The 17,477-nt window shown below is 39.9% G+C and overlaps 1 pseudogene across 1 annotated transcript in view; it reads right to left on the reverse strand.

Annotated features, from left to right (window-relative positions):
- Window positions 1–17,197, reverse strand: part of LOC311170234 (sorting nexin-2-like) — an 82,597-nt pseudogene extending 65,400 nt beyond the window's left edge. The window contains exons 1-4 of the transcript in view: window positions 17,139–17,197; window positions 12,427–12,563; window positions 9,772–11,102; window positions 3,194–3,393 (exon numbers count right to left, since the gene is read on the reverse strand). The product of the transcript in view is annotated as a sorting nexin-2-like (transcript). The remainder of the gene's footprint in view (window positions 1–3,193; window positions 3,394–9,771; window positions 11,103–12,426; window positions 12,564–17,138) is intronic.
- Window positions 17,198–17,477: the final 280 nt, after the last annotated feature.

The raw sequence follows: 17,477 nt of genomic DNA on the forward strand, positions 1-17,477 counted from the left end.
ATTAGGATTAAATTGTTATGTTACATGATTATACATTTTAATTTCTACTAAATTTTATGATATATTTAAATTGTATCTAAATATTAAATAAAATTATTCAAAATCAATCATTTGTATTGCACCCACACATTGTTTACCCCCTTCACAAGGGCATCTTAGCACCATATGCACAATTCAGGTCAGGCACAACCCTGAGGTGCGCAGGCAGTGCCTCCAGGCACCTTATTGATCGAGACACTTCCAATGACAAACTCACTGTTTAGATCAGTTTCTCCAGACTGACTCTCCTTTTCTCATCCTGGCTCCCCTTTGTAATTCATAGGGACGCATACTTGACATTTCTGTCAGCTCTTTTTCAGTTCCACTAGTCTGATCATTTACTGATTCTTTCTCATGAACCCCACTATGGCTGTCTCCTCTGTCCTTACTCCACACTAGATCTTGCTCACTCATAGCTGGAATTTAGAAAACCTAAATAAGGGGCCAGGAAAAAAACTAATTATAATAAAGTAAAAGTCTAAATCAAATAAATAAATAAATAAAAATGAGTAAGTGCAAAGGTAAACTAGGGCATCTTCATGCCTTCTGTTGCTCAAAGTAAGCTAAAGAGAGTAGCTCATTGGCAAGTTAAATTAAAATTTACATGCCATTTTTTGGTATTTACCTGCACCAGGGCCTGAAGATATTTTTACTTCTCAACATTCTTTTTAATCTCTCCTCTCTCACTGGCTTACCAGAGAAAATCTTTGTTTCAAAGCTAGTCCTTTTCCCATCCCCTGTAATACTACGGTTTTTTGTATGTTTTGTTTTTTGTGGTTTATTGCATACCACTCTGTCTTCTATCAGCACACTAAGACTTTGGAGAACTACCTGCGCTGAGTCCTTAAGAGCAGGGATTTTCATTTTTCAGTAACAAAACTATACAAATTCATGGATACATAGAAATAGGCAGCATGGAAAGCACACAAAAACCCCAACCAGGCAAATATGAACACTGAAACCATTGCCTCCCTACCGGGAAAAGACAACCAACATCAACATTCTAATGCATCCTTCCAGGAGTTCTTTTTTTTTTTCTGCATATTTATTTATTCCTAGTAACACAGAAATAGCAATGATACATTTTCAAAAGTAAGCATGATCTGCCACAATCACTTAATTTTTTTAAAAAGAGCTAAATTTTTTAATAGAATAGGAGAAGAGAATGGTCGTTAAATTTAGTTCATGGCTATAACCCATCACTTAAAATAGTGCTTGACTCAGTAATTACTTGTTGAATAAATCAATGAATGAATAATGAATGTAAAACAAATGACATCTCTGTTAAACAAAAAAAAGCTGCTCTATATTGAGAATATGTGTCCTTTTGTTTGCGAATTTCCTTGTCTAAAATTTCCCTATATACAAACTTGGGCAATTCTTCCAAACTAAATTATTTTTTTAATAATTTTTTTAAAGATTTATGTATTTATATTAGAACCAGGGTATAGGCCACATGCACAGGAGGGTGAGAGGATTCACCAGAGACAGAGCAGGGAACAGAACAGGCAGACTGACGAAATACACTGCTGAGGGAAGCAGCAGGCGAGACAGGAGAGGGCTGCCCTGCCATGTGGGTTTCTCTGCCACTGACCGGGATCAACCTGTGCTGCAGAGGCTGCAGACAGCTTCACAGCACTGCACTCAACCACCTGTGCCACCAGGGAGGCCCCAAACTAATTTTAAGCTCTCAGTTCAGGGAAGTCTTTAAAATTGTCTTGGAAGTTTTATGGTGAACATGTCCAGGGCTTTTCACCAGTTAATGAGGTTAAATTGAAAAATCTAAGTAAGTGGTGAGCCCAGATATCTGTTTATTCAGAAGCAAGCAAAATCTTTGAATAGCTGGCTTAGTGAGAATAAAGAGGAGTAAAAAGTGATCTATTCGAGTTCCCAAAGGCTTAGCTTCAGAGTTCCTTGAATGCTGTCTTTTTAAAAAGAGTATAGGTAGTAGTGGAGGATGGGGGTTTGAAACAAAACCCATCACATGTATCCTACCATCATCTACAAAGAATTTCAATCAAAAAATGTTTCACCTGAATCTAATTGTGAGAAACCATGAGATAAACCCCAGGCTGGGAGGCAACCTGGACTGGAGTCTGTCTTGGACTCTTCAAGAATGAGCCAGTGTGCATGTGCGCCATCAGGAAGTGCAGTAGAATTTAAAGATGACATATTTATCTATTGCTTCCTATTCCATTGCCTAGATTATGAAAATGAACTAGCCAGGAAGTAGACTCTTGCTCTGGAAATTAAACTAATTTAATACAAGCATGGCAGAGTCCCATTCACTACCTTATTAACAAGAACATCTCTCCTTGATTAAAATGTGTGGGCCTCATTACCTTAGTCCAGAAGCCAAGAAAATGTAGCTGTACCTAGTACATATATTCCTTAACCAAAAAAATAAAATAAAATAAACATAAAATCCCATGTCACACTGTACAACTTGAACTTCTCCATTTTTTACTCCTAATCACCCCATCTCTCTCAGGCATTCATTACCTAAGAAGATACAAGATACTGGTGTTTCTTTGTCAGTTCTCTTTGTCAGTTCCACTGTACAAAGTGGTCCTGACTATAGAATGAAAGTCATTTCCATTTGGGAGAGATTTGGAACATGGTGTCTCATAAAGCCAAATAGACACCTCCTCATTCTAAAATATATTTACCATTCAAATTCTAATGTGGAGAAAAGAACAGAAGTCTCCTTCTTTTTAAGCCTTACACCTACCAGTGCCTTTGAATGGTTAAAACTCTGCCATTCTATTTTAACAGTCAAAAATATCAGAGTTTGGCTGAATAGTGTGGTAGGGTAAGTGATTTTCAGGTTTTTCTGCCCTCCTGCCATTGGGATTGCTCCACCTGGTGGGGCACCTGCATTTGGTATATTGGTAAAAGCTATGTTGTTTACTTCTGTGGGCCATGCAGCAGTACTGATATATTGGCCAAGGGTAGCAGAGGCAAAAGAGGTAGGAGAGAGAAGAGAAGAAAAAGGCCGGGGAAGCCTAGAGTGAAGACTTGCCGGGGTCTTGGAGGCCTGTCACCTCCTGGCCCCCTGGCACCCCTGCCTACCATGTACCTGATTGCCACACTACATGTGAAAACCCTATAAAAGTCTGAGAAAGCCACCCAGGGCTCCATGACTCTCCTTTACCTGGTCTGCTCACATCATGGAAAACCTGCTTAGTGGCCAATCCTGATTCTGCTGCCTCAGGAGTCGTGGGCTGGTCTTCACTGGCCTTCTCCTCTTCCAGGCGAGGTATCTTCCTGCAGCTACCAGCCTTGTCCACCTCCTGTGCTCCTGCAGCATCTCCGGCTCTTTCCACAGCTCCTGGAATCTGGTCATCACCTGTGCTGCCATGGTACGTCCAGCGTTGTCACAGGCAAACACAGTCTGCTACTCCTCAGTCCCTCCTGAGATCTTTGGAGGGCACCATACCTGTCTGTATTGGAACATCCTGTCGACTTACGCCAATTGTAGGGGCAGGATGGACACAGTGCAGGATATCTAGGATCCAAGCAGACTGGGTAAAGGAAAGTCTTGGAACCCTCAGTGGGTTCCTCAGGCTTTTATTGAGCTTTACATATAGAGCAGCAACCAGATACACAGCAGGCAGGGGTTTCCAGGGGCCAGGAGGCCAAGAGGCCTCCAAGCCCCTGGCAAGTCTTCTGGCTGGGCTTCTCTGGCTTCTTTCTTCCCTTCTCTGCTTCTTTTGGTGACTACCTCAATACTCCTCCCATGGCCCGCAGAAGTAAACAAGACAGTTGGCAACACTATAACAACTGCAGGTGCCCCATCAGGCAGGATAATCCTAATGGTGGGAGGGCAAAAAAGCCGGAAAAAAACATTTACCCTACACTCAACCATTTTCATTTACTTTTACATATTACCTATGGTGCAAGAGGGAATTTAAGTCAAACAAACCCTAAACTATTAACTGACCCATTACAGAAAACATTTGCTGGCTCGGGATTTCCCTGCCTGATGGGGCACCTGCAGTTGTTACCTTGTGTTGTTTACTTCTGTGGGTCATGGGAGGAGTATTGAGATAGCAGCCAAGAGAAGCAGAAGCAGTAAAGAGGCAGGAGGAGGGGAGAAAGAAAGCCAGAAGAGAGAGAGAAAAGCCCAGAGTGAGGACTTGCCAGGGGTGTGGAGGCCTACTGGCCTCCTGGCCCTGCGGCAACCTGCCTGCCGTCTACCTGTTTGCCACACTACACGTAAAAGCTCAATAAACGCCAGAGAAAGCCACTGAGGGCTCTAGGACTCCTCCTTTACCCGCTCCGGTCTGCTTGGATCATAGATAGCCTGCTCTGTGGCCATCCTGCCCCTACAGGGCACTTGGGAAAAGAATTTGCCAATTTCTAGTAAGATTAAAAATGCACGTTTATTATTCCACAGCATATCCATTTCTAGGTATGTATCCAGAAAAATTTTCTTATTTGTGTATAAAGAGAAAAAGTCGAGCAAAGAGGTTTATAAACACAATTTTTTCAAAAGGAAAAATTAAGAACATTCTGTGTATCCATTGTTAGGAAAATACATTAATAACATGTATTTTATTAATGTGATAATCTCATGAATAAAATGAGCTAGATATGTCCTTATGATCAGATCTTAAAAGTAATGGTGAACGAAAAAGTAGGGTGTATAAAATGGTGTATAATATGTATTTGTAATATAATATGTCAAAGTATAAAAATAACAAGAAAATGTTATATATAACTTGTTATTACACATAAGAACAGAAATTACATGAAAACATAAACTTAAAATATATATACCAGATTTGTGATAGCATGCACTCTGAAGAGACAAGAGAATTAGGATTGGGGAGAGGTGAAAAGGGATAGCAATTTTTGTCACTTTTATGTCTCATTCCCAAAACAAAAAACAGAAAACAAATATAATACAATGTCAACATTTTTTTGTTGTTGAATATCTGCTTATATTTTATGTGGTTTAATTTTTTTCCTTAAATTCTCCTCTAACAGCTGGAGGAAATCAAGATGGATAAAGTACACAGACTCATAGAAAAGTGAAAATGATCTACAAGAAGATGGTACTGAATAATCTCATAACTTATTATAGCTATTTTGAATTCTTATCTATGTTATCTCTAGACCTTATTCTGAAAGTCCTGTGTCTACTTTGGTTTTACATTGGAACCAGAGTCATCTCCACCAAGTCAATAACACTTCAGCATTCAATGACATTTGCAGTAGTCGTGACCACACTTTAAAATAATAAGGGAGAGGGCCTCTCAGGTGGCACAGTGATTGAGTGCTGGGTTGCAAGGCTGCCTGCAGCCTCTGTAGAGCCGGTTCGATCCCCGGCTGCCGGCAAATGTCCCACATGGCACACAGACCTCTCCTGCCGCCCGCTGCTCCCCTCAGCAGTGTACTTCGTCAGTCTGCCTGTTCTGCTCCCCACTCTGGCTCTGGTGAATTCTCTCACCCTCCTGTGCTTCTGACTGTTCCCAGTGCTTCTATAAATAAATAAATAAATCTTTAAATAAATAAATAAATAAATAATAAGGGAGAAGGTAGTATATTTTATTTCAAAACATAATGACTAAGTAAAACAAGAATCACAAAGTTTCTGGGACAAAAAGAACTAGGTAACTTAGGTGATTGTTGGTTATTAAGGTGATAATTTACAGATTCTATCCTGATAGCAATCCTAATATTAACTTTCAGAACAGTCATCTACATTTCATTAAATTCTACAAGCAAAATTTTAAATGACACCCTATCCACACACACACACACACACACACACACACCACATGTATGCATAAATAGGTGTGTTATGTGTATTTATGTTTGTGGTCATTTAAAATATTATATATATATATATATATATATATACACACACATACATTTTCAAGTCATGTATAGCTTAGCAGTTACAAACACAAATACTAGATTTAGAATGCTGAGGTTTGAATCCATCTTATGCCATCTACTATTTATGTGATTTTAAGGAAGTTTTTAGTCTATTTTAGTCATTTAATTATATCAGTTATCCAGTCAAAAAAATGGGCAGAAGAGCTAAAAAGAAACTTCTCTGAAGAGGAAATACAAATGGCCAACAGGCATTTGAAAAAATGTTCAACATCACTTGTAATCAGGGAAATGCAAATCAAAACTACCATGAGATACCATCTTACACCAGTGAGAATGGCACATATTAAAAAAACTAGCAACAACAAATGTTGGCGAGGTTGTGGAGAAAAAGGAACTCTCCTGCACTGTTGGTGGGAGTGCAAACTGGTCCAACCACTATGGAGAGCTGTGTGGAGATTTCTGGACCTACTAAACATAGAGCTTCCATATGATCCAGCAATTCCACTCCTAGGTATTTACCCAAAGGACACAGAAACATCAATTCCAAAGAGCACCTGCACCCCTATGTTTATAGCAGCACTGTTTACAATAGCTAAGCTTTGGAAACAGCCCAAATGCCCAAAAATAGATGACTGGATCAAGAAGATGTGGTACATATACACCATGGAATATTACTCAGCATTCAAAAAAGATAAACACATGCAATTTGCAGCAACATGGACGGCGCTGGAAGGGATCATGCTCAGCGAAATAAGTGGTGCTGGAAGGGATCATGCTCAGGGAAATAAGCCAGAAGGAAAAAGAAAAATACCAGATGGTCTCACTCATAGCAGGAATCTAGAAAACTTAAATAAGGGACCAGGAAAAAGAATAACTATAAGAAAGTAAAAATCAAAATCAATAAACAACTATGAACTAGAGACACTCTATGGGGGATGGGGTGTGAGGAGGGGAGGGATTGGGGCCAAAATAAGGGGGTCGCAATTGTATGGGGAATATAAAAATTTAAAAAATATATTAAAAAAAATAAAATTACCAGAAAGTTAAAAAAAAAATAATAATTATATCAGTTATTTAGTCTTTGCATTTTATATCTGTAAAATAAGAAGAATAAAAGTATCTACTATACAAAGCAATTCCACTAACTAAAGGGTAAATATATATAAAATGGAAAACTTGAAAATGCTTAATAATTGTTGGAATTTTGTATATTTCTTTTTTTAAAGATTTATTTATTTATGCATACAAGAGCTGGGGTATAGGCCAGAGATGTGGGGTGTGAGAGGATTTACCAGAGACAGAGTGGGGAGCAGAACAGGCAGATGTACTGATATACATTTCTGAGGGGAGCAGCGGGCGAGACAGGAGAGGTCTGCTTCGCCATGTGGGAGCAGCGGGCGAGACAGGAGAGGTCTGCTTCGCCATCTGCTTGCTCCCTGACCGCTGGGGATTGAACTCATGCTGCAGAGGCTGCAGATTGCTTCATAGTGCAGTGCCCAACCCCTTGTGCCACCAGGGAGGCCTGGAATTTTGTGTATTTCTGTAATACATTCATTTAATAGATAGCCAAATGTCAGTATGACATTTCTCATCCATTGAACATGATGATGATGATGATGGTGAAGAAGAAGAATGTGAAACAACCAAAACATGGACACTACAAAATCATTATTCAAGTCAGTAGTCTGCTAAATATGTGTTGTAATACATTAAGCCTCCATCATTTTTGACACTTGGTTTCAAAACATAGCACAACTGTCACATCTGCTTGCATAATGTAATAGAGCAAAATGGGAGTTTCCCTGAGTCATGGCTTTCAGGAGGCACAGTTCTGCAAAGATCAAGTGGCTACACTGATAGACAACCAAATGCCCAGACACCCTAAAATTGAACTTGCTGTTTAACTTTCTCTTCTGTGAAACGAACCATCCCGATACCCTTTATCTTTTCTTATAAATGTAGTCTAATTTAATTTTTACTTTTGTTCTTTCCTAGTCCTGAGTGTATATATTAAAATGTTATGAACTTCCACACTGAATAGGGGCCCAGCTCCTTTCCAATGCATGTGCCATATTTAATTCCACCATTACAGACAGACCAAAACATTGCACTTCCAAAAATAAGAAAGCTACAATGTCCTAAAGGGAACCTCTGATGCACCAGATTTCTAGCAATAATGGTTTAATATTAGCTGGTATGCAGCTATGTGATTAATTCATAGTAAGTAGCCTTATGTACATATAATTGAAAACTATAATGCACAATAAATTTTCTGAAGATACAGAAAATATATAGTTGTAATTCCATATGCCTTTTTTTTGATGAGTATAAATATGGATTCCCTAAATATTTATTTCCTATGTATGTTTCTTTGGAAACAACACAGAATAAATGTGACAGAAATAGTCCACTAGTGAAAAAAAAAAGTAGATAAAAAGATCCTTGTATCTCAATACATTAATGTGTCAACTTTGGGTCTACTGAACACCATATTCAAACCTTTCAGCCAGAAATAAGAGGATCAAAGATAATTTAGAGTTTCATCAAAAGCAATACCACTCACCAAAACAAAGACTTTAACTTCAAAACTGCATTCAAGTCGGGCCTCCCCGGTGGCGCAGTGGTTGAGCGCTGGGCTGCTGAAGCTGCCCGCAGCCTCTGCAGCACCGGTTCCATTCCCGGCCTCTGGGCGAGGGTCCCACATGGCGTACAGACCTCTCCTGCCATAGCCCACTGCTCCCCTCAGCAGTGTCCTCCGTCTGTCTGGCTGTTCTCCTCCCCGCTCTGGCTCGGGTGAATTCTCTCACCCTCCCGCGCTTCTGACTGTACCCAGTGCTTGTATAAATAAACAAATAAATAAATGTTTAAAAAAAAAAACCTGCATTCATATCATTTAGCAATAAGCTAAAATCTTAGCTGAAGTGACTCTTTGGGATCTGAAAACTACCAGGAGTGCCTCCCTCTGTTTTAGACACATTTTTCTTTCAAGTCTTTATTAGAAAGATTTTTCCATTCAAACCATCTTATTTTATGTGTTGCATTCTGCCAGCCAACCACCATGACATTTTCATAGCCAACCTTCAGTAATCAATGAGCATGCAAAAGTAAATATGCAGTTAAAGAGAAGGAAGTGACAGCTTTTATTAGAGAACATCAGAGATGATTAAATTCTATGTTTCCTAGTCACGTTAAGGTGTGGCATTGCTGTGCTTAGTTTTCTTTTTCATGAAATATATAGTGGGTTTATTTAAATGGTTTTAAATGACTTTGCTGTGGAGTTCAGCATAACTGGAACTTCCAAGATCTTCTTAACAGAAGTAATCTTGCTAAAGCAATGGCTTTGACTTCAGGTAAGAATACCTACCAGCATATTCCCAGGTGGTTTTTTTTTTTTATTGTTGTTGTTGTTGTTGTGTTTTTTTGTTTTTTTTTTACTAATGATTCTACATACAGGATAGCAGTTTTAAAATCTTTCATTCATTCTTTCTCAACTCTTCCCACTTCTTTCTGAATTGTTTGAGAGGTCATTCAAAATCTCTTTCTCCTTATAATTTTGGCTCCCACTCTCTTATTTCATTTTTAGCTGGCTGTATTTTTATGATTTGTTAGCAATCACCATTTCTGCCTCAGTTTCACATTTTTTAAAGATTTGTTTATTTATGCATACAAGAGCTGGGGTACAGGCCAGAGGTGCGGGGAGTGAGAGGATTCACCAGAGACAGAGTGGGGAGCAGAGCAGGCGGATCCACTGAAATACAGTGCTGAGGGGAGCAGCGGGAGAGACAGGAGAGGTCTGCTGGGCCATATGTGTTAGCTCCCTGGCAGGCCTGGGATTGAACTAGTGCTGCAGTGGCTGCAGATAACTTTATAATGCTGCAACTTAACCTCTTGCGCGACCAGTGTGGCCCAGTTTCACATTTTTTGAGCAAGGTAATTTGAGCATCTTCCCTTTTATGCCAGCAATTCATTTGGTCAAACACACTTTCCACTGCAGCAATAAGATGTATGTAATCATTAAGCAGTTCTGAAAACATATAAAAGTCAGCAAAAGTTTGTTTTTATTGTAATTGGTCTATCTTCTCTCAACCTTGGCAAGCTCAGACAAAGTTCTGGATAAAGCAATATGATACTAGGAATTTGCTAACATGGCAGCACTCTTAGCAAAGGCAGCTGTGTTGGCTGAAAGTTCTTTTCTAGGACAGACCAAGGCTTCAACACTGCATGAAGTTTCTTAAGCTGCTGATACAGATTTTCAAATTGCTGTTACTTTTCTTCAGACTAGGTATTTGATTATTTCAACTTGATTGTCACTTTGTTGATATTGTTCCCCACCTCCAATATCCCTACTCCACACAGAGCCTGTTTATTAGCTGCTCTATGCAGCTCTGAACTTTCAAAGAACTACCTTAAATCAGGATACTGTAGCAAAGTTTGATGTTTCACTGTTCTTTGAAGATACCTTTCAAGAGCTGCTCTTGTTTTTTGCAAATTCAGTGGGTAATGAATCTTCTTACTCACTTTGACATTAGTTATGTCCATTATACTCTTTTCTGGAGCCGGTGGCACAATATAACTTACTTGTGAAAATGTGCTTGCTAATTGGCTATGCAAAACAAGAAAGTTACTGAATCTTCTTTCAACTGAAAATTCACACTTACTGAATATTAAAAGAGAAGTCTTTGTTGTTACTGTACATGCCATATAAACATTCATACCACCGCCAGCTTTCTCTGAATATGATACACCAATTTTTATATCAAACATATCTCTGTTTGCTGCTTCTTCAGTCTCCTCTCGGGATCTATCAAACGTGACAGGAACAAACATACTCTGATTCAATTCTGGGAGCAATGAGCATAGCAGAGGTCATGGGCATGACTGCAAGAGAAGGCTTTGAGGACAGGATAGGTTCCCAAAGAAACTTCTGTGGCTTATACAAAAAGATCTTCACTGTCATCATCTAGTAGAACTTCTGCAGGTTTTGGACCATTGGAGTTTGTATTTATAGCTTTTGCAGGAAGACTAGCTGGTTCTGGAGATGACAGACTTGTCTCTAGGATGATGAGACAGTGATGGTGAACAGTCCTGTTTGTCCTCCAGTTCCTCAAAGATGGTGGGTTTCCTGTCCCCAGAGGCAGGGGTTCCTTCTTGTCGATGACGGCTCTGCTTATATTTAGTACCAATAGCATATACCACTTTTCCTACACTGTCACAGCCTGTGTATTCCTATCCCTAACCACCAGTATGAAAGTATTTTCCACAGTGGATATTTATGGAGGAAAGAGCAGCAATGCGGTTTTTCCTTCCACGAGGCTGTGTGGTAAGAATATTAGATAAATTATTTGATGAAATCAGCTTCTCCACTGCCTTTTCCAATCCTGGGTCCAGCCCTTACTGTGCAAATAACAAGAACTGACTAGCAATTGTAGGTCCTCTTGCTTCATCTTATGTTGTGTGTTTGTAAGTAGATACTTCTTATGCTTCATAGTCTGTGACTATGACCCCAAACTTGAACTCAACAATCTTGAACTCATATTTTAAACACAGGTAGAAAACAATGTTCTCTTTAACTCTCTGTAGGGTAAATGATTCTCACCCTTTTCTGCCCTCCTGCCATTAGGATTGCCCTGCCCGATGGGGCACCTGCATTTAGTACATTGTTCTAAGTTGTGTTGTTTACTTCTGTGGGCCATGGCAGCAGTATTGAGATATTCGCCAAGAGAAGCAGAGGCAGGAGAAAGAACAGGAGAGAGAAGGGGAGAAAGAACGCCAGAGAGCGCAGAGTGAAGACTTGCCGGGGGCTTGGGGGTCTGCCAGCCTCCTGGCCCCCTGGCACCCCTGCCTGCCATGCACCTGGTTGCTGCACTACATGTAAAAGCTCAATAAAAGCCTGAGAAAGCCACCAAGGGCTCCAGGGCTGTCCTTTACCTGGTCTGCTCAGATCATGCAGATCCTGCTCAGTGGCCCATCCTGCCACTATACTCTCCCTTTTGAGTATTTAAAATTGGTTTCCTATGAATTGAGTTGTTCTTTAAGGGCAACACAAACTCTTTTTCAAAAAACACTTTGCCTACAAAGACATGTGTCATAGGTTCTTATCTGAGTTGAAAAAAGGAAAGCCTGATAAAATGTCAACAATGGAACAAAGCTTCAGGAAACACAGTGTAATATGGTACCTTTAATTATCTGAGAGGCATTAAACCATGACCAAGCAGTGGTGAGTAATAAGGGGTGTCATGCACCTTGTCAAAAGGGGAAACTCCAGGAATGCTCTGCCCTCTCAATTAACCTTGAAAGTAAATGGGAGCTTCTCTTTTCTGGCCATAGGAGAGGCGTTGCCCCACAGGTTCAAAGGTGGGGCTCAATGGAAGAAAGATACTGGGGTGGCTGGTGCTCTAGCTTGGGGAAATCATTCAAACTGCCCTCCCAAAAAGACATTTCCAGAAAGCATCAGAAAAGATGAGGTTCATGTAGCAGGTGGAAAAGGCACTTAAACAGGGGGAGAAAGTCCTGCATCAGCCATGGAGAGTCATTAGTCACTTTCTGTGGCAAAAGGGATCCCAAGAGTCCCCCTGGACTCTGGTGGGTCTGGGATGGCCTTGGATGTTTGCTTCTCACTGCACGTGGATCTTCCATCTTCAGTCATTTCTGTGTGCATTTTATTTGCAGATGTTTTCCTGAAATCACAACCCAAACATTATAAAATGAAATATACAGTGATTACCAATGGCCTAAATTCTTTTAGACATTCTCATTTAATTCAATTCCACAGACATCTAGTTCAGTGATGGTGGCACAGGGACTTGCACTCTACTGGGAAGGTAGGATCTTGCTACAGCTAAAGATTCTAGAACCAGACTTCTCCGGGCTTGAATCCCAGCCTTCTGTATCCTTAAAGTGTGACCTTGGGCAAGTTTCTGTGCCTGTGTTTTGCCATCTACCACCACAAAGAATATAATAATTCTAGCCCCCTAGAAGGTTATTAGGTAACTAACTGTTATAAATCATATCAAATGCCTACAATGATGACTGAGATATTGTAAGAACTAAATAAATCCTAGTTAATATTTTATGGAAGGTCATAGATTTGTGGTGACTACAACTGCACAAATAACTATTGTAATGCATGAAAAACTCTGCCACCTAATATGTGACATAGAACAAGTATTACCCAGGCAGTCTTACTAGGGAGGCAGGAGTCAGAGGAGGAGGCTGTTTGAAAAGACCTGTGGGTTGGGGGAGGATTCTCAAAGGTAGTAGGAAAGAGACATTTAGGTTTCAAGAAAAAATGGCAACTAAAATTAGTATTTGATTTAATGGCCGTTTAAAGTAATATAACCACTGATGCCAAGCTTCAGGAACAGATTGTAAAACGTGGAAAAATACCAAGCTACCCCATCTCCCCATCCCAAGGAAGGAGCTGAATTGACCTGCTGAGCCTCTCGATCAGCTGCTGCGTGGTGATGCAAGCAGTCTTCAGGAAGACAAATCTCAGTGAAGAGACTAAACTTTAAGGTCACGGCCTGTGCTCCCATTTACTTCTGACTTCCCTAAGTCACATAGTGCCTTGGGACCACTTCATTCTTTCTCCTTCCTGCCCCCTTCCTCTTCTTCCCTCCCATGTTTTTCTACCTAATAATATATTTGAGAAGAATGACAAACAACAAAAAATCATCTCATTAAAATACAAAATGCCCTGTGGTTTAATGATGACTAAACAAGAAATAAAAATCAAGCCAACAGAACATAACTTTTTTAATCCTCACATGGACCAGCTTACTCAATCTCAAAATTAATGATTTCAGACACATTAATTTAATCATGTCTGACCCTCGGACTTGATAATAATGTTTTATGGAGAGGTAAATTGTGACACAGAAGCGATTTGCCTGATACAAGTCTATGAATCAGCATTAGAGTCATTGAACAGCCTCCAAGATAGGCCCTCTGACTGTAGTAGGAGCCAAAAGTAACTTACTATTCATTCTGTACTGAGACCTTCTGCTACATGCACTAATGGCTCTGGGAGCTCCCCAGAATTATAGAACTAAGCTGTAGAAACAGCCCTAAGCACGTGTTAAGCCTGGAGAAGTCCTCCAACCTTAAAATATCCCAAAGTAAATTCATATATTCATACATGTATGTGTGCATATATAGACACATGTATGCTTACTTTGTTTGTGTATGAATGACTTGAATATATAAATAATAAATAAACAACTGATTCAAAAATGGGCAGGGCTTCCCTGGTAGCGCAAGGGGTTAGGATGGAAACTATGAAGCTATCTGCAGTCCCTGCAGCATGAGTTCAACCCCCAGCCAGGGAGCTACCCACATGGCACAGCGGATCTCTCCTGACTCACCCGCTGCTCCCCTCAGCAGTGTATTTCAGTCAGTCTGCTTGTTCTGTTCCCCACTCTGTCTCTGGTGAATTCTCTCATCCCCCACACCTCTGACTTGTACCCCAGTTTTTGTATGCATAAATAAATAAATCTTTAAAAAAAAAGAAAATGGGTGAAAGATTTTAACAGAAAATTTGCAAAAGAAAAAAGGATATATACAAATGGTCAGTCAGCACATAAGAAAATAGGATACTCAATATCAGTAATTATCAGGGAACCATGAATTAAAGCCACAAGAAAGTGAAATTAAAAAGAGTCACAATAAAATGTGTTGCCAACCTTGTAGAGCAACAGGAACTCTCTTACATTGTTGCTGAAAGTGTAATATGATACACCTGGTAGAGAAAACAATATGACGGTTTCTCACAAAGTGTCCCAGTGACCCAACTATTCCATTCTAATTGTTTACGAGAAAGAAATAAAATTTACCCAAGAGAAATAAAAATTTGTCCACACGGTCTTGTACACAAAATTTTCATAGCATTTGTGTTGTGTGTATCCCAGTGGTTCCACCTCCTAGAATTCATGCCTCTGTGTAATACCGATGAGTGTGGGCTGGAGCTGGAAACTTGCCTCTAACTAACAATATGGAAATGAGATCAGACTTTAAAAAGACTTCTGAGATTAGACTTTAAAAAGACTTATTTTACTCTTGTCTTCTTTGCTGTTCTGAAGCCAGTGGCCATGTTTTGAGCTCTGATGATGCCTCCATGACAATGTATTGAGGGAGGCTGTTGGCTAACAGCCAGGGAGTAGCTGAGGCTCAGTCCAATGCCTGCAAGGAACTGAATCCTACGAATTGCCCTAAGGATGGGCATGAGCTGCCTGGCCAACACCCCTGTGGCATATATATGGGAGAGCTTGAGACAGGCACAATAGCTAAGCTAAACCCAAATTCCTACCCCACAGAAACTGTGAATGATAAATGTTTCCTTTATTAAATCACTGCTTTTCAGATTTTCTATGCAGCAATAAATACCTAATACATATCCATGAAAGTTAAAACTTAAAAACAACAGAAGAATGATAAACATAGTGTGGTATATTCATGTAATGGAATGCTACTTGGCAATACATGAAACAAATTTCTGATAGATACAACAACATAGATGACTCTAACACCATGAATTCATCAAAACAAACTACAAAGAAAGGAAAACATGCAGTAGATTCCATTTATACGAGAATCTAGAAACAACAAAACATACTGCTCATGTAAATCAACAATTATCCAGTCTGGGAGGTAGGGGTTGATACAAAAGAGCAAAGGCAATTTCTGGGGTGATGCAATAACTCACTGAACTGTAAAAATAAAATAGGTATATATTTATATTTTACCCCATGCAAGCTAGACTTCAATTAAATTGAGTTGCAAATTTAAACTAAATCTCAAAGCAAACACTAAGCATAAGTTGATAACAGTTTTTTAAATATGTAGGAAATGAGCTGATTCTTAGCAAATATAACCGAAATTGAACCAAGAAATAGAAAACTGAAATGTACAACTGCCATATGAGCAGATTGAAAAGACAATTAAAGAACTACCCAGCAAACAGATGGTCAAACTGTCCAGAGAGGAAGGCGTTGTCGGAAGAATGTTTTACACATGCCTGGCACTCTTTGCCTCTGGAAGTCCTAAAGGAGAGCGATCCAACCAACTCTATGTTGAGGAATACTGAGATTTCAGAAGTCTAAGATTCAGTGTTGCAAAGCTGAACTCTCAGCATCTGTAGATGAGAAGGGGAAGATTGATGGGAACAGAGCTTTTCCTCTGAGGTACCTTCACCCCCACAGGCGAAGCCTCTGGGTCAAGGGTAGAGACTGGGTGGAGGGTGGAAGTTAGGGAGTGATGTTCCAGGAATGTAGCCTCCTGCCAGTCTGGAAGTCCAAAGGAATGTGGCAGGTTACTTCTCTGCTGGCCTCCTCCACTCTCCACATGGCACAAATGTTTCTCTTGGTTTCCTCCAAGTCTGGGAAAGCTCTAGCTTTCAGACAGTTTCTGTAACTTCCTGCAACTTAGACCTGGAAAATGCAGAGCCAAGGAGCATTTATGTGAACAGCAAGGAGAAACCAGGACCAGGGTTGCTATCCCAGCAAACATGGGTGAGTTCCAACTTAGCTGTTATCATATCCCTCTGCTCTCAAATATATCTCTTTCAACGCCCACACAAAGAAAAGTGAACATCAGAGAATTGGGTCAGACTCTACAAGACAATAGCTAAAAATCTACAACTGCATCATAGGAATTTTTCAGTAACTTCCATAGGTTATTTCTGTGAAACTTCCTCCAGATAGAAGTACACATTATAAAGTAACTGGTATGGAAATCAAACAGATTCATCACCTGGGGTCTGCTGTTCAGGAATTTTGTGGCCTCAGTTTTCCATCTCTAAAATGTAAATGATTTTATCACCTCTTTGACTGGTTGTTTTGAGAATAAACAACATAATAAATATCAAATAACTGATTCTGTTCCTGGCTCAGAATAAGGCCTCAATAAATGTTAATATTTTGTTGCCCAGTGTCCACTGACCACTGGCAACTCACACATGGCCAACAGGAGTGTGCAAGCAACCCACTCTGTCCTGCTAAACATTCCCCAAACCCCCTTACTAAAAGCCATGGTGAAATTTGGAGACACCTTATATGTTCTACAAAGGACAGTTCAAACCAAATTCAGCTTAGCAAGCATTTGTGGAGCACATCAAGCTCCTCATAGACAGTGAGAGTCAAAGATGATTTTTTGCTAGTGTCTTAAATCAACAATATATTATTGATTCATGACTCTGTGCGTTGACCACTTAGCTGGCTTGTTTTCATGCAATGACAACAAGTTAGGCACTGAAATACCAGAAGAACTGTCTGCACCAGTCATCCAAAGCTTCTTCATTCACTTGCTGGATGTCCATTGCCCTTCCATGTGGCATCTTTCTCTAGCAGAACAGTCTAGACTTCTTACATAGTGGCTGAAGATGCCAAGAGAAAGGAAACATTTACTCTCAATGATCTTAAAACATAAGTCTAGAAATGACCTGACTCTCTTCTGCCATATTTGATGGAATATGAAGGAACTACAGGTCAGTCCAGATTCCAGAAAGAAGAGGGACAGACTCTACGTCTTAGTGGGGGCACACAGGGAAGAAATTATTTATTAGTGGATATCTTTGGAGAGGAGATACTATTAATACT

Source organism: Talpa europaea (assembly GCF_964194135.1).
Source record: "Talpa europaea genome assembly, chromosome: 4".
Lineage (NCBI taxonomy): Eukaryota > Metazoa > Chordata > Mammalia > Eulipotyphla > Talpidae > Talpa > Talpa europaea.